Genomic DNA, 20970 nt, shown 5'->3' on the forward strand with positions numbered 1-20970 from the left:
CCCTTATTCTCTTCCATCTTCCCTAGTCCACCCTCTCTTTCTATCTCTCAGACCTTAGGAAGATCTGAAATGCAGTTTGAGGGTTGCCAGGTCCCTAAGGGTAGTAACACAATCTGTAGTGATTTGGGCCAACCTAGGAGGTTCTAAGCCTGTTCTTTTTGTTGTGGTTCAATCGTGCCCAACTCTTTGTGACCCTATTTGGGGTTTCCATGGCAAATATACTGGAATGACTTGCCATTTTCTTCTCCAGCTAATGAGGAAACTGAAGCAAACACAGTTAAGTGATTTGCCTAGGTCACATAGCTAGTAAAAATGTCTGAGGCCCATTTCTAAAATATGCAGAGAACTGAATCAAATATATAAGAATACAAGTCATTTCCCAATTGATAAATGGTCAAACGACATGCATGAACAGGCAGTTTTCACAGGAAGAAATTAAAGATATCTATAATTATATGAAAAAATGCTCTAAATTACTATTGATTAGAAAATTACAAATCAAAACAACTCTGAGGTACCATATCTCACTGGTCAGACTGGCTAACATGACAAAACAGGAAAATGATAAATGCTGGAGAAGATATGGGAAGATTAATGCATTGATGGTGTAACTGTGAGCTGATCCAACCATTCTGGAGAGCAATTTGGAACTATGTCCAAAGGACTATAAAAATGAACATACCCTTTGACCCAGCAATACCATTTCTAGGGCTGTATCCCAAAGAGATCATACAAGTGGGAAAAGGATCCATAGGTACTAAAATATTTATAGAAGCTCTTTTTGTGGTAGCAAAGAATTGGAAATCAAGGGGATGCCCATCAATTGGGGAATGGCTGAAATACTATTGTGCTATAAGAAATGAGGAGATGAACTTCATAATAACCTGGAGAGACTTATATAAACTGATGCTGAGTGAGAAAAACAGAACCAGGAGAACATTGTACACAACTACAGACAAATCATATTTGTGATGACTAACTTTGACAAACTGGGCTCCTCTCAGCAATGCAAGGCTGTAAGACAACTCCAAAAGACTCATGATGGAAAGGGCTAGCCACATCCAGAGAAAGATTTACAGAGTTTGAATGCAGATTGAAGCAAACTATGCTCTCTCTCTTTTTTGTTTTGTTCTGTTCCTTCTTTCTCATTGTTCATTCCATTGGTTATAATCCTTCTTTACAACTAATGTTTAATGTGAAGGTATTTGTAGAACCTGTATCAGATTTCATGCTGCCATGGTGGGGAGAGGGAGGAGGAAAGGGAGAAGGAGAAAATTTGGAACTCAAGGGATTGTGGAATTGAGTGTTGTAAACTAAAAGTAAATAGGTAAATAGATAGACAAACAAACAAACAAATAAAATGTCTGAGGTCATAAATTCAGGTCTTCCTGACTCTAGACTTCTGGGTCTATCCACTGAGTCATCTAGCTGTCCCTGAGCCTGTCCTTAGACACAAACATTAACGCCAACCTCTAAAAGAACTAGTCTATGGTCAAGGCTACACTTTGTCATTACTTATGTAGAAACCTAGATAGGCTTTACTTACAGCTATTATTGTTGGTGATTCCAAAAGCTTAGAAACTTCTTACTGTCTTTGAGTCAGTGACTAACCTAATTAGGTTACAAATTGTACTCCTAATTACATAATTTGTACTCCAGCCTGTACCTTCAAAAGTGGTAGAAAACATTTGTAGTAACACATTTTAAATTGAGCTCTTGGGGTACTATTCCCTCTAGACTGAACCTTGACCCTGTGCAAAGAAAATTATGGATAAAATAAAAAAAAAGGCAACAATATCATATGAAAGACAAGTAATGGCTTCTTCCATTGCACTGCTGCAGCTACATCACATAGGCAGTTAAGTGGCACTTGGAGGTCTGTTAGAAGGTGGGGAGCATGCTTGATCATTGGTCCTCTGGAATTGTGATAAGTCATTGATCAGATAAATCATTCAAACTTGTTTTTACAATGTTGTTATTATATGAATTGGTTCTGCTTCACTTTATTTTTTGCATAAGTTCATATACATTTTCCTAAGTTTTTCTTAAACAAGCCCCTTCATAATTTCTTACTGCAAAATAGTATTCTGTCATACTCAAACACCATAATTTGTTCAGCCATTCCCCATTGATGGGCACCCCCTTAGTTTCCAGATGTTTGCCACTACAAAAAGAGCTGCTTTAAATATTTTTGTACTTTTCCTCCTCCTTTGATCTCTTGGGGATATAAGCTTAGTAGCTGCTTTACATACATTTTGATAACTTTGGGGGGGGGTATAAATTGCTTTCCAGAATAGTTGGACCAGTTCACAGCTCTACCAACAGGGCATTAATGTACCTGTTTTCTCACAGCCTCTCCAACACTTATCATTTTCTTTTTTGTCAGTTTTGCCCATCTAATGGGTGTGAGGTAGAATGTCAATTACTTTACATTTTTCTAATTATTGAATTTGGAACATTTTTTTCCATATAGGTATTTACAATTTATATTTCTTCAAAAACTGTTCATTTTCAGATGAAGAAATTAAAGCTATCTATAGTCATATGAAAAATGCTCTAAATTGCTAAGAGAGAAATGCAAATTAAACAACACTGAGGTACCATCTTACACCTATCAGTTGGCTAATATGACAAAAAAGGAAAATGATAAATGTTGGAGAAGATGTAGGAAAATTGGGACACTGATGCATTGTCAGTGGAGTTGTGAACTGATCTAACCATTCTGGAGAGCAATTTGGAATTATACCCAACAGGCTATAAAACTGTAAATACCCTTTGATCCAGCAATACCACCAGTAGATCTGTATCCCAAAGAGATTACAAAGAAGCTAAAGGACCCACATGTACTAAAATATTTATAGCAAATTTTTGTGGTGGCAAAGAATTAAACATTGTGGGGATGCCCATCAATTGGGGAATGGCTGAACAAGTTGCGGTATATGAATGTAATGGAATACTATAGTTCTATATTGTTCTATAACCAATGATTAGCAGGCAGATTTCAGAAAAACCTGGAAAGATTTACATGAACTGATGCTGAGTGAAGTGAGGAGAAACAGGAAAACACTGTACATAGTAACAGCAACATTGTGTGATGACCAACTTTGATAGATATAGCTCTTCTCAGCAATACAATGATCTAAGACAGTTCCAAAAGATTCATGATGGAAAATGCTATCCACGTCCAGAGAAAGAACTATGGAGTCTGAATGCAGATCAAAGCATACTATTTTCTCTTTTTTCTTTCTTATGGTTTTTTTCCTTTTGTTCTTATTCTTCTTTCACAATATAACTAATGTGAAAATAGATTTAATGTGATTTTACATGTATAGCCTATATCAGATTGAGGGAAAATTTTGGAACTCAAAATCTTAATAAAGTGAATACTGGAAACTAACAATAAATATATATATATATATATATATATATATATATATATTTTAAAAGAACAAAAAAACCCCAGCCTATTCATATTCTTTGACCATCATAGAGGAATGGCTCTTATTCATATAAATTTGAATCAGTTCCTTATATTTCTGGGAAATGAGACCCTTATCAGAGAAACTTCCTTCCCTACCAATTTCAGATGCATTATTTTTGTGCAAAAACTTCAATTTTATGTAACAAAATTTGTCCATTTTATCTTCTATCATCCATCTACACAGAGCTATGTATAATATTACTTGATTTTATAATATTACCTAATTGCAGACATCTCGTTTTTTCCTCTTTTCCTCTTGGGCAATTTGTGTTCTCTCTCTCTCCTTCCTCCTTCCCTATTTCTCTGTTTCCTCCTCTCCTTTTAAAAATGATCTGTCAATTCTATTCTTCTAAAAAAAACTTGCTTTATCAGCTTAACTTGAAATAGTTTTATTGATGCCTTTTGTTTGTATATCCTTGTCTTTTCTAAACTTACCATATCTCTCCTTGACCCAAGTCCAAAAGTGAATCTTTTCTTGTAATAAAGAAAGTTAAGAAAAAAGTACCACTACTAAAAAAACATACCTTCTGCTCACAGAAGAGAGGTGGGTAAGGAGAATACTAGGGCAGACTTTTATATGTTATCAGATTTCTTTGTATCATATGTTTGTGTTTGTTTTTCTCTTTGCCACAAGAGAGTTCAGTCTAGAAGGGTGAAAGTTTCTTTTATAGAAATGAGTAACAAATAAAAAATATGTGGAAAAGTACTCTAAATATTATATATATATGTATATACACACATACATTTTATATGTAAATGTGTTAGAAAACAAACAAAAGCAATGGATAAAATAGCTCTCTAATTAACAATGTATGCAACATTCTGCCTTTGTAGCTTTCTACTTCTCTGTCAAAAGTTGAGGATCACATTTCATGATCTGTTCTCCAGACCATCATGGCTTTTAAAATTTACTCCGAATTTGAATTCCTTTTATTGATCTTTTCATTTACATTGCTTTACTAATTATGCATATTGGTCTCATGATACTGCTTAGTTTACTCTTCATCAGTTCATACAGATCTTCCCATGTTGTTCTGCATTCTTCATATTCATCATTTTTTTACTAATATTTTGATTACTTTTTCCTTTGGTTACTCCTTTGTTTTCCTCCCTAATGTCATTAACATGCACATATTTCATTTTTCTCTCATTAGTAAAGGATTGGGAACAAATTTGGCCATATCTCAAAGATTTTCCTTATTTCCTTTTGTAATTATGTTCTTGTTACTTAATTCTAATTTTATTAGATTATTTCAGAAATAGTGTGTAAATGTTCTGCTTTTTCTATTTACTAAGAGCATTTTTACATATGTGACCACTATTTTTGTGAAAGATCTATGAGCACTTGGAATAAAAAAAGTATATGCCTTACTTTTTTCCATTTTGTTCTCCCCAGATATCTATTGATTCCAACTGTTGGTTTTTTTAAGTTCAATCCTATATTATTAAAAAAAATAATAATAAATGACTGTGCAGCCTATTCAAAGGGGATTAGCTGCCTGTTACAGTGAATAAAGTATTTAATTACTTGCTTCAAATAATTTTGTGGAAATACTGTAATTAAAATTAAGATGTTGACTCATTTTTGCTGCAGGGTTATTGCAGAGCATTTTAACTTTCTTTGTTGTTGTTACATTTTAAGCTCAGAATTATCTACCTCCCTCCCTCCCCACCCCACCCCACAGAAGGACCCTATTTGATATAGATATATAAATATATGTAAAACCATGCTATGAATACTTCTATTCATCAGTTCTTTTTCTGGAGGTAGATAGTGTCTTCCTTCTTAGGTCCTTTGTAGTTGATTTGAGTATTTATATTGTATTACCAAATACAATGTTTTCTTGATTCTGCTCATTCCACTCTTCATTATTTCATGGAAATCTTTCTACATTTTTCTAAAATTACCCAGCTTGTAATTTCTTATTATATAGTAGTATTCCATCACAATCATATTCCAACAACTTACTTAGCCATTTAATCATTCTCCAATTGATGGGCATCCCCTCAATTTCCAGTTCTTTGCCACCACAAAGAGAGCTGCCATAAACATTTTAGAACATATGGGTTCTTTTCCTTTTTCACTCATTACCTTGGGAAACATACCTAATAATGGTATTGCTGGATCAAAGGGTATACACAGTTACTCGGAGCATAATCCCAGATTGCTCTCCAAAATGGTTGGATCAGTTCTACCAACAATGTATTAGTGTCCCTATTTTTCCACATCCTCTTCAACATTTGTCATTCACCCCTCTTAGTATTTAGCCAATCTGATACTATGAGATGACATTTTAAAGTTGTTTTAATTTGCATTTCTCCAATCAATAATGATTTAGAGAATTTTTTCATATGGCAATATGTCATTTTGATTTCTTCTTTGAAAAACTCCCTGTTCATATCCTTTGACCATTTATCAACTGGGGAATGGCTCATATTCTTATAAATTTGATGAAGTTCTCTATATATTTGAGATATGAGAACTTTATATGAGAAACTATCTATAAAATTCCCCCACCCCCATTTTCTACTTTTCTTCTAATCTTGGCTACATTGGTTTTATTTGTGCAAACCTATTTTAATTTAATGTAATCAAAATTATCTATTTTACATCTCATAGTGTTATCTCATTTATATGTAAATTCTTCTCCTAACAATAAATCTGATAGGTTATATGTTTCATATTTTTCTAATTTTCTTATGCTATCTTCCTTTAAATCTAGGTCATGTATCCATTTTGTCCTTATTTTGCTGAATGGTGTATGATATTGATTTATACCCAATTTCTGCTAGACTGCTTTCCAATTTTCCCAACAATTTTTACCAAATAATGAATTCTTATCTCCCAAACTTAAATCTTTATATTGTCAAAGATAAGGTTACTACAATTATTTAGAACTGTGTAATGCATATCTATTCTATTCCACTGATCCATCTTTCTATTTCTTAGCTAGTATCAGATTTGATAATTACTGCCTTATAATAAACTTTAAGATCAGGTACTGCCAAATCTCCTTCCTTTACATTCCTCCCCTGCCCCGCCTCCCCCAGTAATTCCTTGATATTCTTGACCTTTTGCTCTTCCAAATGAATTTTATTATTTTTCTAGCTCAATAAAATAATATTTTGATAACAAAAATGAACAATTACTATTTCTCCAATTATTTAAATCTGACTTTATTTGTACAAAAAGTGTTTTATAATTATTTTTATGTAGTTCCTGGGTTTGTCTTGGCAGATATACTCCCAGCTCTTTTATACTGTCTATAGTTATTTTAAGTGGGTAATCTCTTACTTTCTCTTCTTGTAGGGTTTTGCTGGTCACATACAGAAATGCTGATAACTTATGTGAATTTATTTTATATCCTGTTACTTTGCTAAAATCATTCATTGTTTCAACTAACATTTTAGTTAAATTTCTAGGATATTTTATTTAGGATTTTTGTATCCATATTCATTAATGACATTGGTCTATAATTTTCTTTCTCTATTTTTGCTCTTCCTGATTTAGGTATCAGCACCATATTTGTTTTGTAAAAGAAGTTTCGTAGGACTCCTTTGTCTGTTATTTCAAATAATTTACTTAATATTGTAATTAGTTTATCTTTAAATGTTTGATAGAATTCACTTGTAAATCCATCTGGTCCTGATGCTTTTTCTTGGGAAGTTCATTTATGGTCTGTTCAGTTTCTTTTTCTAAAATAGATTTATTTAGGTATTTTAATTCTTCTATTAATCAAGGCAGTTTATAGTTTTGTAAATATTCTTCCATTTCACTTAATTTTTTAAATTTATTGGTATATAGTTGAGCAAAATAACTCCCAATAATTACTTTGATTTCATCCTTATTAGTGGTATATTTTCTCTTTTCATTTTTGATACCAGCAACTTGGTTTTCTTCTTTATTTTTTAAAACCGTATTAGCCAATGGTTTATCTTTTTATTGTCTTTTCATAAAAACAACCCCTAGTTTTATTTATTAATTCAATGGATTTTTTAACATTCAATTTTATTAATCTCACCTTTAATTTTTAGAATTTCTAATTTAGTATTTAATTGGGAATTTTTAATTTATTCATTTTCTAGCTTTTAAATTGCATACCCAATTCGATGGTTTGCTTTTTCTCTATTTTACTGATGTATGTATTTAGAGATATGAATTTTCCTCTGATTATTGCTTTTGCTGCATCCTATACATTCTGGTATTTTGTCTCATTATTGCCATTCTTTTTAATAAAATTATTTATTGTTTCTATGACTTGTTTCTTTAACACACTCATTCTTTAAGATTAGGTTACTTAGTCTCCAATTAATTTTTAATCTATGCTTCCATGATCCCTTATTGAATATAATTTTATTGCATTATGATCTGAAAAGGATGCATTTAATATTTCTGCATTTAAACATAAAGTTTTCATCTCTAACATATAATGAAAGGTTTATTCTTTTCCATTCTCATTCAATTCTCTTCAGATATCTATCATATCTAAGATTCTATTCATTTCCCTGACTTCTTTTGTATTTATTTTTTGGTTAGATTTATCTGGTCCTGAGAGGGAAAGGTTGAAGAGCCTCACTATCATAGTTTTACTATCTATTTCCACCTGTAAATCATTTAAATTTTCCTTTAAAAATTTGGTGTATATAGGTTTGGTATTGATATTACTTCATTAACTGTGATACTTCTTATATTGTAGTTTCCCTGTTTATCTCTTTTAATTAAATCTATTTTAACTTTAACTTGGTCTGAGACCACGATTGCTACCCCTGTTATTTGTGCATCAGCTGAAGCATAACAAATCCTACTTTAGTCCTTTATTTTTACTCTATGTGTAGCTCATTTTTAATGTACTTCTGTTTTTTAATCCATTCTGCTATCTGTTCACATTTTATGGGTGAATTCATCCCATTCACAAAGTTAGAATTACTAGTTGTGCATTTCCCTCCATCCTTTTCTTCCTCACTATTTATCCTCTCCCTCTATTTTTACCCTGTCTCTCCTCAAAGTCTAATTTATTTCTAATCCTTGCCTCTCTAACCCTCACCCCTTCCAAGAATGCCTTCCTTATCCTTTCCCTTTACTTTCTTATTTCTTAGATGTTATTCCCTCTTTAACCCACTTCTTATGGGAATAAGGTTCTATTACTACCAGCTTTCCAATCCCTCCTGTTTCCACTGTAATAGTTCTTCCATTCATGCTTGTTTGCATGAGATAATTGCTCCATTTTACCTCTCCCTAGCCAATTTTATTTTTTATAATCACATATAAGGAGTAAACAGCTTGACCTTACTTAGTCCCCTATAATTGATGTTTAATGTTTACCTTCTTATGTTTCTCCTGATCTGTGTAGGTCAAATTTTCCATTCAGTTCTAGTCTTTTCCTCACAAATACCTGAAAGTCCTTTAATTCATGAAATATTCTTTAAAAAATGTTTTTCCTTACAATTCAGGATTATACTTAGCTTAGCTGGGTAAGTTATTCTTGGGTGAAAATTCAGGTTCTTTGCTCTTTGGGATATGATATTCCATGCACTTTAGTCTTTTGATGTTGAAGATGCTAAATCTTGTGTTATCCTGCCTATAGCTGCACAGTATTAATATTTTTCTAGTTGCTTGTAGTATTTTCTCCTTAACCTGGGAGCTTTGAAACTTAGATATAATGTTCCTGTGACTTTTCATCTTGGGAATTTATCTTTTTCAGGTAGTGATGAGTAGGTTTTTTTCCCCTATTTTTATTTTACCTCTAGTTTTAAAACTTCAGGGCAATTTTCCTTAATAATATCTTGAAGTATAGTGTCAACTCTTTTTTAAAAATTGTAACTTTCAGGTAGTCCAACAATTCTTACATTGTCTCTCCCTGATCTGTTCTCCAGATCAGTTGTTCTTCTAATGAGATGTTTCACATTCTTATAATTTTGTTTTATTATTTCTTGGTGTCTTGTGAAATCTTGTCCAATTCTAATTTTTAAGGAGTTATTTTTTTCTTTAAGTTTTTCAATCTCTTTTTCTACTTCATCAACTTTCTTTTTCATAATTTTCTTGATTTTTCTTACATTACTCTTGTTTTTTCCCCTAATTTTTCCTCAACCTCTCTTATTTGATTTTAAAAATCCTTCTTAAGATCTTCCAAGAACTCTTTTTGGACTTATGACCATTTTACTTTTTCCTTTGAAGTAAAAGTGGCTGTTTTAACTTCACTGTGTTCTTCTCAGTTTGAACCCAGATCCTCTCTATCACCATAGGAGCTATCTATGGTTGAGTTCTTCTTTTGCTTACTCATTTTTTAAGTGGCTTATTTTTTGGCTTTTAACTTTGTGTTAGAGTTAGGATCTAGTTCTAAGGTTTGGGGGATAATATCTCAGGTTTCCTTTTTTTGCGCTGTTGTTTTCTGAGCTCTATCTGGGGGCCTGACCTCAGGTACTCCTCTCTACCCCTGAGCCACAACCAGGGCCTCTAGCAACACTGTCACTGCAAGTGTTCTTACTCCCATGGTTGTAACCTTCAGCTCACCCCTCTGCACAGGAACAAAAACCAGGGACTCCATTCTCTTCCAAGTGAACACAGCCAGCAGGACCCCTGCTGCCCCTATGCAACTGTACTTACTAGTGCAAGCTCACTCCTCTACCACAGACACAGCCTGGCACTGTATGCTCTGTACATAAGGACCCCATACCAACAGCAATCTTCCCCTGATCAGTGGAACTAAAGTTCCTGAAGTTGAGGCAATCCCCTAGCCCCCACAGCTGCCCACCCAGGACTTGTCATTTGTTGATTAAGCAGTACCTGCCCAGGGATATCTGTACTTCGATCAGGTCAGACAACTACCTGGGGAGGTCAGGTCTTTCTAACCTTCTCCCAAATTATCTTAAGCAGGCAACTGTTTTACCCCAACTTTTAATTATTTCTGCTGCTCAAAGTTCAATTTGAGGCATTATTTTAAATTGTGGGGGAAATTCAGGAGAGTCAGGTAATTTTTTGCCTTATTCCACCAGCTTCTTAGAATCTTTCCCTGATTTCAACTTGTTAAGTAAAATTTTCTGGTCTGAGACTCTTTTTTAAATCTTTTTTTTTTTTTGCTTAATCTTCTAATATTATTAAACTTCTGTTTCCTCTTATAATAGTCATCTTTAATGGACTTAATTCATGTTATTTGAAGACATATATTTAACATTTGTTTTTTAAAAATCATTTACTTTTAAACATGATCTAACCCTTGTCTCTCCTCTAAGCTTTCTAATTACATAAAATCCAATGTTATCACTGATCTTCCTGCCTTTTTTGAACTGGCTGTGCATGCTATATTTTTGTCCAGTGTTCAAGATGTCTGAATCTTTTTGCATTACATGTATTTTTTGTAAGCAATATATTGCTGAGTTTTTATTTTTTAATTCAACTTTTTTTTTCAGTTTCAAATTCTCTGCTTCCATCCTCTCCCTGCCCCACCTATTAAGAAGGCAAGAAAAATAAAACCCATTACAAATATGTATTGCCATGCAAAACAAATGTCTGTATTAGACAGGTTCTCTTCTCTCCCCCAAAAAAGCAAGAAAAAGAGAAAAAAATATGCTTCAATATATATTAGTATTCCATTAGCTCTCTATCTGGAGGTAGATAGTATTTTTCATCATAAATCCTTCAAACTGTGATTGGTTATTGTGTTGATTAGAATTATTAAGTCTTTCATAGTTGATTATCCTTACAATAGTACTATTATTGTATAAATTGTTCTCCTGGTTCTGTTCAATTCACTTTGCATCAGTTCATACAACTCTTCCCAAGTTTTTCTGAAATTATACCCTTTATCATTTCTTATAGCATAGCATTCCATCATATTTATATATCATAATTTGTTCAACCATTCCTTAACTGATGAGCATCTCTTTAGTTTCCAATTCTTTGTCACTACAAAAAGAGCTGCTATAAATTTTTTGTACATATGGGTCCTTTTCTTCTTTGATTTCTTTGGGGTATAGAGGTAGTGCCAGCATCTCTGGGGCAAAGGGTATATGCCCAGTTTAATAGCTTTTGAGGGTAAATTACTTTGAAGAACGGTTGGACTAATTCACTAACAGTGTATTAGTGTACCTATTTTAGCACAATCCTCTAGCATTTATCATTTTCCTTTGTTGTCATCATAGCCAGTCTATGGGGTGTGAGGTGATACCTCAGAATTGTTTTAATTTGCATTTCTCTAAGAGTTAGTGATTTAGAACATGCTTTTCATATGGCTACTGATAGTTTAGATTTCTTCCTCAGAAAAACTACCTATTCACACCCTTTGACCATTTGTCACTTGGAGAATGATTCTTAATCTTGTAAATTTGATTCCACTATGTATTTTGGAAATGAGACCTTTATCAGAGAAATTTCCTGCAAAGATCCCCTCCCATTTCCTGCTTTTTGTCTAATTTTAGCTGCACTGATACCATGTGTGCAAAACCTTTTAAATTTTATGTAATCTAAAATTACCTGTTTTGCCTCCTGTTATCCTATCTATCACTTGTTTGGTCATGAACTCTTCCCCTTTCCATAGATGTGAAAGGTCATTTCTTCCATATTCTACTAATTTTCTTATGATGTCCTCCTTTATGTCTAGGTCATTTCCCATTTTGAGCTCATCTTAGTATACGATGTGGGTTACTGTTCTATGCTTAGTTTCTGCCAGACCACCTTCCAGTTTTTCCAAGAGTTTTTTTTTTGTTTTTGCTTTTTAGAGGGGGGAATGCAGGGCAATTGGGGGTTAAGTGACTTGTCCACGGTCACACAGCTAGTAAGTGTTAAGTGTTTGAGGCTGGATTTGAATTCAGGTCCTCCTGTTTCCAGGGTCAGTGCTCTATTCACTGCACCACCTAACTTCCCCAAGAGTTTTTGTCAAATAGTGAGTTCCTGCCCCAACAGCTGAGATCTTTGGGTTTATCAAACACTAGGTTACTATGTTCATTTACTTCTGAATATCATGTAACTTAATCTGTTCCAATGATCAATCACTCTATTTCTTATCTAGTACCAAACTATTTTGAAGATTACTGTTGTGTAGCATAGTTTGACAGTTGGTACTTGCTAGGCCCCCTTTCTTTGTATGTTTTTTTCCCCCATTGATATTCTTGACTTTTGTTCTTTCAGATGAATTATTTGTTTTCTAGTTCCAGAAAGTAAAGGTTTGGTAGGTTGGTATGACACTGAATAAATAAATTAATTTAGGTAATACTATAATTTTTTATGTTGGCTTGGCCTACCCACAAGCAATTAATTTTTCTTCAGTTATTTAGATCTGTCCTTATTTGTATGAAGTATTTCATCATTGTGTTCATATAGTTGCTGTGTGTATCTTAGCAGATTCCCCAAATATTTTATATTATCTGTAGTTATTTTAATGGAATTTCTCTAACTCATATCGCTGGGTTTTGTTGGTATTACACAGAAATACTGATGATTTGTGTGGGGTTATTTAACTCTTATAACTTGTCTGAAGGTGCTAATTGTTTTATTAGTTTTTTAGTTGCCTTTCTAGGGTTTTCTAAGTAAACCATCATTTGACTTTTACTTTCTTAATCTAATTAATAACTTTTTATTTTTATGGGAGGAATTTAGCTCATTCATATTTAGTGTTATAAATGTAAGAATTGATTTGCTTTGTAATTTTGAGGACTATAACCTTTTTAATGCTTCTAATTCTAAGTATATTGAAAGTTATCTTGGGGCAGCTAGGTGGCGCAGTGAATAGAGCACTCGGCCTGGAGTCAGGAGGACCTGAGTTCAAATTCGGCTCAGACACTTAATACTTACTAGCCTTGTGACCTTGGGCAAATCACTTAACCCTAATTGTCTTGCCTTCCCCCCCTCCAAAAAGCAAAAAACAAACAAAAACCACCAAAAATGAATAAATTTTCATTTATTCTTCTGAGATATACAAAAAAATTATAGAATCTTAGAGTTGAAAGGTCCTTTTTTGACTAGCAAGTCTAATCTGTATCTGACTAAGAATCTCCTCTATAACACCTCTAACATACGGTCATCCAGCACTCACTGGAAGATGACATCTTTCAAGACAGCTCACTTCACTTTTTTTTAAAATTAGTTTTCCATATTAATCTTTAAAAATTTTGAGTTCAGGGGTGACTACGTGGTGCAGTGAATAGAGCACTGGCCCTGGAGTCAGGAGGACCTGAGTTCAAATGTGACCTCAGATCCTTGACACACTTACTAGCCGTGTGACTTTTGGAAAGTCACTTAACCCCAATTGCCCTCCAAAAAGAAAAATTTGAGTTCCAATTTAGTATGCTCCACTTTGGGATAGTATCTTGTTTGATGATTTATTTTGTTTTCTCTTGTTTCTTTAAAAAAAAAAAAACAAACTACATTAAAACATTAAGATAAAATACTTAACTTAAAACATCTTAGTACTTCTTTTTATATCTTGGGTCTCACATCAAATTGAACAGGTTTTGGAAACGTTTTGGACAGGCCAACACTTAGAGTTGCTGCTTCACCTCTGATTGTGAGCTTGTTTTAAAGTGTGGGCTTTTGTCAACAAATTATTTGAAAGCTTGTTGTTAAGTGTCCTTGTTCTGAACATGTTTAGATTTTCTGGGAAAGTGATCTGTAGGATCACAGAATTTATAGCTTGAAGAACTCAGCAATGATTTAATTTTAATCCTTTCATTCAAATAGTTGAAGAAATAGGTCCATAGAGGTTAAGCAACTTACCAAGATTGAAATCACAGAATGGGGATTCAAACAAATCCACTGCTTCTCCTATTATGCCACACTTCTTGAGACCCACACCTTTCAACCTGGTGTATATTTTGGTGTATCTGTCATCTCATTTTCACCATTTCTTTTGGTTAGACTGGCATTAGTGTACTGGTATCTTTTCCTATGTAAGTTCATATTTGAGGCTTAAAGGATCTTTTCCTTAATATCAAGACTTCTAGAATGTAAGGATCAATATACCTTGATTTCATTTTGTTTTTCTTGATCTTTCTTTGTGGATTGTTTCTGACTGAAGATATTTCTTTGTTCTAGGAAATCTGTCCTCAACTACTTTAAATATAGTGTCCTAGTTTTTCCCCTTCTTGGTGGTCCTTGGGTTTTTTTTTTTTTTAATATCCTATCTTTAAGTCTGGTCATTATTTATCTTTGTTAATTACTTTTAAATTCTGGGATTTCTTTTTCCCATCCCTAAATCTTTTATTCTGTCAGTTGTTTTTTGCCTTAATGGCATAAATTCTGCTTTTTGCTGTATTCACAGATGTCTTGATTTCCTCCATGTTGCTTGCCAATCTTATTATTCTTCATCTCCTAGATTTCAGGTGAAGAATCCATGTCATTCTTCAATTCTTTCAGTGTAACTGTTATCTATTCTATTTTATCTTCCTGTAAGAGATGAACATAACTTCTGTTTCCACAAGAAAATATGTAATAGACCAGAAATGTTGATTCTGCTTCACTCACTCCACTAGGATGTGGGTGCCTGCTTATTAACATATCTAAAGGTCAACTATTCCTTCCAGGTGCTTTAGATAAAATCCCCAACTTCAAAGGCCAAAGAAGAATTTCATTACCCTTCTTATGTTAATGATGAAGGAATCTTAAACTCCCTGGGTTTGGCCTCCTATCAATTTAGGAATGGAGACCCACTGGGGGTGGATTTTGAGTGTTTTTTGGATAGGCTGTGAACCCTCAGGTACCTAGCCAATGAGAGGAAAGCAGGAAATTCGAATTGGAAGTAAGGCATTTAAGCCCAGTCTTTGTCTAAAGCAAATGCAGAAGTCCATTAGGAACTACCTGTTCATTCAGGGGGGAATGAATATAAAAATTAATAAAACTTTTCCTGACTTCACAATGAGTATTGTTCTTTGTTTAGAGTGGGCACGTTTCTCACATTTCCAGATTTCTTTATTAATATCTTTGGTTGTGACACTATCCTTTACAATAGTACTGTCCCTAAGTTTTCTGATGTTGCAGATGTTTTAAAATGGTATTTGAAGTTTCCTTGTGCCCATTATCTTTTAGGTTTCTGTTATTTTTCTTTGTCCTGTCATGTTCTTTTGGGAGGCCTATGATCCTGAGGTCCCCTATATGTCCTATCTTTGAGAACAGTATGTCTTGCTTACAATGTAAGTATATTTTCTTTTAATTTTCTTTTCTTCTAGGTTTTCTAGATGGGGTATTTCTGTGTATTTGCATTCTTAGCAGATTGTTTTCTCTTGTTTCTTTGATGAGATTTGCCATTACTAATTCCAGTTTTTCTATTCTGCTCATCATTTTTGCTATGTAGGCCATAAATTCTGCTATCATAATTCTCATTTCTCTTTTAAACCAGTGAGGAGTAGCATCTTATCAAGTGCTGGATCATTTTCCTTCGTCTTGCAATATTTATTTATAGATGCCTAAACCCATTTACTAGATCTGGAGGGCGTATTTCTTTCTGCTATTAATGTTTTTCCCTGTTGGTTTATCTATTTTGAGCTTTCTTCTTGAGATCTTTGGGAATTTCAATCTATCCCCCCCTTAACTTCCCCATTTTCTCCTATTCACTTCCTGGCTCTGTCTCTGATGATGGTTTCTTTGGGAGCTGAATCTCAGCCTCCTCCCACATGAGGGAATTCATTGCCATACCAGCCTAAATCTCTACCACCCCAGAAGGATGCTGAGCACTCTCCCTCAGTCTTAGTGGCACTAGTGCCTAGTGCCTTTCCCCCTCACTCCCTAACACACACATTGTGTCCTGTCCCTCCCTCTCTGCTTCTTAAGTCTCTGGCCCTGTTCAGAGAGCTATCACACTGGTGCTACTGGGTTAGATTTTTAAATTTGGGACTCTGTGGCTTTAGGAAAAAGGGGTGGGGTGGGAAGGGGCAGCTTTATTTCCAGTCCAAACACTGTCCTGCCCCTTTTGAAACACTGAGGCAGTATCAGCTATGGGACCTCAGGAAACTTCCCTAGTCTAAAGTGCTATGGAGACAAGCAGGCTATCTGTCCTGGCTTAGAATGGCCTTCCGAAGCTTGGAGAGGGGGTCTCCATGGCACCTGAATGGAGCTAGGATCTACACAGCACTGGAAAGAGGGACGAGAGACTGGGGTGTGCAGCTAGGTTTTGTTCTGAGTTCACATGGGTAAGCTAGCGCATCCTCATTGCCCAACATGCAGTGCCAGCTGAGTAAGCTCAGTCTAGATGTCAGTTCATGGGTTTTATTTCCTTCTTTTGGATTCAAAGTGTCCTAAATTACAAAGACATCTGAAGTTTTCTTTATCTTTGGTTCATAATTTCTGATCTGGAGAGGTTTCTGTTTTTCTGATGGAGGGGAATCAAAAAATGTCTAGTCTCCCATCTTGTTTATAAGGTGACCCTTCTAATTTTTCTTGTTGATATTTCCATAAGTTTTGTTTCTTCCTGGTTTTCCTGAAGTTACTGTTATAGAGATAAATGGAAGCTGATACTTCAACTGATTCTTATCCTCTTATCTCCCTGAAGTTCCCAGTTGGGTCTATTCTTAAATGTCCCCTCTAAGGTAAGGAAGTGACATTACAGGATTGTATTTTAAAAACACACAGATTCCACACAATTTATTTATTGTTTTTGAACACGTATTACTCATTCAGTTCACTCAGGACTATGTTCTTATAAACAGTTTTGAGTGTCTGATACTGGGCTATGGGTAGGGGAAAGGAGAAGAGAATTAGCATTTATAGAGTGCCTCCAATGTGCCAGATAGCACTTTGAAAATACCTCATTTGATCCTCACTACAACCCTGTGAGGTAGATGCTGTTATTTTATAGTTGAGGAAACTGAGGCAAACAGATTAAATCTACCCTCTAGGCATAGCCAGTTAAGTGTCTGAGGTCACATCTGAATTCAGGTCTTCCTGACTCCAAGTCTGGTGCCTGATCTATTGTGCAACCAACCCAGCAGCCTCATAAAGGTAAAACTCTTAACTCCCTTCCATGCCACTCTCTATATCCAAATACTCCTCCACTACTGCAAAAGCATTCCCACAAAAGATTCAAGACCTGCCAACTCAACTACTTTCCTATCTTACCCTACTGTCATCCAAGTGGATTTGAATTTCTATAACCCTGTGTGGAAATCCTATATCTGACTTAGAGACAAAGGGAGAACTGGACTAGCTTCTGGCCTAGTTGTCTGGTAAATATTAAAGTACTTATGGCTTAGAGTCATTTCTTAAAACAGGATTTGATTATTAGTGGTTTGGGGCCTTTGAAAAACTTCCAGAGGCATACATGCATATTAATTAGTTGCTAAGTAACAAAGATAACTGCCATTTTCTTTATTTATAAAGAAAGAATATGAGACACTGACAGATGAAATAGGAGAGTGAGAAGGGAGGAGGTGCCAGAGAAGGAAAAGAAAAGAAGTCAAGAGTAAAAAGCTTGTTCTTGGTAAAATCTATGAGCTCTCTTTTTCCCCAGTTCTAGATGTCAGTTATTCACTCTGCTACAGCCAGCATGAGGTTACTTCACTGGAAAAGATACTTGGACTGAATGAAATCTATCCCAATTCCATCTCCAGTGTACTTTTTAAAGGCTGAGGCCAGCACCAGGACTTAGGGCCTTGATAGATGGAGGCTCTTGCTAACTCCCCAGGGACAGGCAAAACAATACATTTTTGTTATTTATTTCTTTTTATTAAATTATTTATTTTTAGTTTTCAACAATCACTTCCATAAGTTTAAAATTTTCTCCCCCTCCTTCTCTACTTACTCCCTAATCTGATAGGCGTTCCACACATACATTCCTATTAAACACATTTTCACATTAGTCATGCTGCGTAGAAGAATTATAACAAATGGGAAAAACCATAAGAAAGAAAAAAACAAAATAAAACAAAACAAAAAAGAGAATAGTCTACTTCGCTCTGCATTCTGACTGCACAGTTCTTTCTCTAAATGTGCATGGCATTTTCTGTCATGAATCCTTTGGAATTGTTTTAGGTCCTTGCATTGCTGAGAAAGGCTAAGTCCATCAAAAATCAGTCCTCACACACTGTGGCTGTTACTGTGTACAATGTCCCGGTTCTGCTCCCCTTAGTCAGCATCAGTTTATATAAGTCTTTCCAGGTTTCTCTGAAGTCTGCCTGTTCATCATTTCTTATAGAAAAATAGTATTCCATTACATTCATATACCACAACTTGTTTAGCCATTCTCCAATTGATGGGCATCCCCTCAATTTCCAGTTCTTGGCCACCACAAAAAGAACTGCTATATGTCTTTTTGTACATGTGGGTTATATATTTCTACTTTCATGCCTTGCATGGCCCAAGTAGAGAATGAAATTGTTAAAGCATGTCTAATTTAGGCAAATAAACTGCTTCAGGACACAACAGTACTCCAAGCCTCTCTAACCTACGTTGTGGGATGTTTAGAGAAAAAAACATTCTGGGTGTAGATCACAAAGAAATCCTACAGAATGGGTGTACTTTAGCAACCACTAAAACTATGGTATCTTTGACAAGAAGGGAATTCCCAAAATACAAATGTACCATCAAATGAGGGAGATATCAGTGAAATTAATTTGTATTGTCTTAAAAGGCATATGCTGACATATATCCAGTGTTACAGGATTTTTGGGTTAGGTGGTATGTTGACTTTCCAGTTCTGTCTTGTGCTCAGGCTTGCTTCATTGGTATTTTTCTTTAAAACTAAAATAAATCAATTCTGTCTTGCTACCAAGCATGCTGAGAGACAAGAGTACAAGAAGCCTGAGCCTGAGGTGTATACTGGCTCTAACAATACACCTGGCTCAAACTCGTACTTCAAAAAGGTCATTTGCTGCCTACATATAGTAGGCAAAGAAGCAAGTACACAAGATGGGGCAAGCCATTAATCATCTTTATTAGAAACTAGTGTTCCTGTGTCATTGTCCTGTAATTAATTGTTCTACCAGATGTGGAATGTCACCTCCCTCTCTGTGGATTGTTTTGTTCATTTGTTCCTTGCTTGTCCTTCATTCCTGAAGAGGGCCATGATATCAGGAAGGTGATGTCATGACCCGAAAGTGGATTGGATTTAAGTGAGGCAGGGCTGTGCAAAGTCACCAGCCTCACTCTCTCCTCCAGAGCCAATCTCAATCCAGTGGCCAGATACAGATCAGGACAACTGGAGATGGCTCCAGATGCAGTGGGAGACCTTGGTCTTTTTAAGATATAGTTTTTCCCAGGTCTCAGTTTGACTGCAAATAGAGAGTGTAAATAGCAGTTGTTTCTGTTTTAGCCAGAAACCCTGAGGGTCTTCCCCTCCCAGACTGAGGTTTTTTGTTTGTTTGTTTGATTAGGTAAAAGAGGCTATTCTTTGCCTCATTTCTTACCTAGCCTTAATCACTGAATGGGATTGCTTTGAACAAAATCACAGACCATCAGAGGGTATCTATGGGGTCCACTCAAGGGATCTGTACATTACAGTTAGACCATCCTTGTGACAATGGCACAGATTTATCATCATAAGCAAGTTAGCAAAAGTCCCCTGACTCCTGGTCTAGGCTTCTTTGTCCTATACCATGGTTCTAGCAAATCTGAATTCACATTTGGCAAATTCACCTGGGTTACTATCCATCCACATAGAGTTGGAGTAGTCTGTTGTAATGGAAAGAATGCTAGATTTATAGTCCAAAGACATGATTAAAGGTCCAGCCCTGCTCCATACTACCTGTGTGACCTCTCTGGGCCTGTCTTCTCATCTATGGAGTGAGTAGATTGGACTAAGTTTTCTTTCAGCTCTAAATCTGGAGTCCTATGTTCTTGACCTACAATCCATAGGACTCATTCTTTGTGGTGTGCCTCTGTCGTGGGAAGAGAAAGCTCTCCATTCTCTTTCCATGGGCCCTGTGTGGCCGGGGGTAGGGATGCCTTTCCTTTGTGTAACTGCAACTTGAGCCCACAGTCCTATTCAAGTTCTTAGCATGGGCTAAGTTACACATTGCCACAATCTATCTCCCTTTACTGGCTTAAATACTACAGAAGGCAGGAGGAGTTCACTTTCCTTAGGCCCATCAATCAGATCCTTGAATCATAATCATAGAACAGGAAGGGTAGCCAAAGGGCTTTGGGGCACCGTGTCAGAGCCAGAAGGGATCTGTTACATCTGGTTCAGTGACAGGCACCCTTTCATAGGACAGGGGCTCTTCTGCACATTCTTAGAATATAACTTTTTGAAAAGCTATTTTTTTAAAGTGTATTTTCAGTATATTACTTACTTTAGATAAATCATTTTAGCAGTAAAAATCATCACTATCTAGAAGACCCTGGTCTTGTACCATTAGTGTAAATGGTAAAATGAGCTTAACTATTAATTTTTACCTTGGAAGTTAGGATAGACTAGGCCTTACAGGGATTAGGCACTAGAAAGGACAAAACACTGGTTGGATAAAGGGAAAATATGGTAGCAGCAAAGCGTGTGTGTGTGTGTGTGTGTGTGTGTGTGAGAGAGAGAGAGAGAGAGAGAGAGAGAGAGAGAGAGAGAGAGAGAGAGAGC

The 20970-nt window shown here is 35.3% G+C and overlaps 1 protein-coding gene across 1 annotated transcript in view; it reads right to left on the reverse strand.

Annotated features, from left to right (window-relative positions):
• The window catches only part of SLC22A5 (solute carrier family 22 member 5), a 64413-nt gene that overhangs the window by 36386 nt on the left and 7057 nt on the right, over positions 1 to 20970 (reverse strand). The window lies entirely within an intron of this gene.

This window comes from Petaurus breviceps, unplaced genomic scaffold, assembly GCF_028583685.1.
Source record: "Petaurus breviceps papuanus isolate PSGF00001 unplaced genomic scaffold, PetGlider_PUasm1.0 64, whole genome shotgun sequence".
NCBI lineage: Eukaryota > Metazoa > Chordata > Mammalia > Diprotodontia > Petauridae > Petaurus > Petaurus breviceps.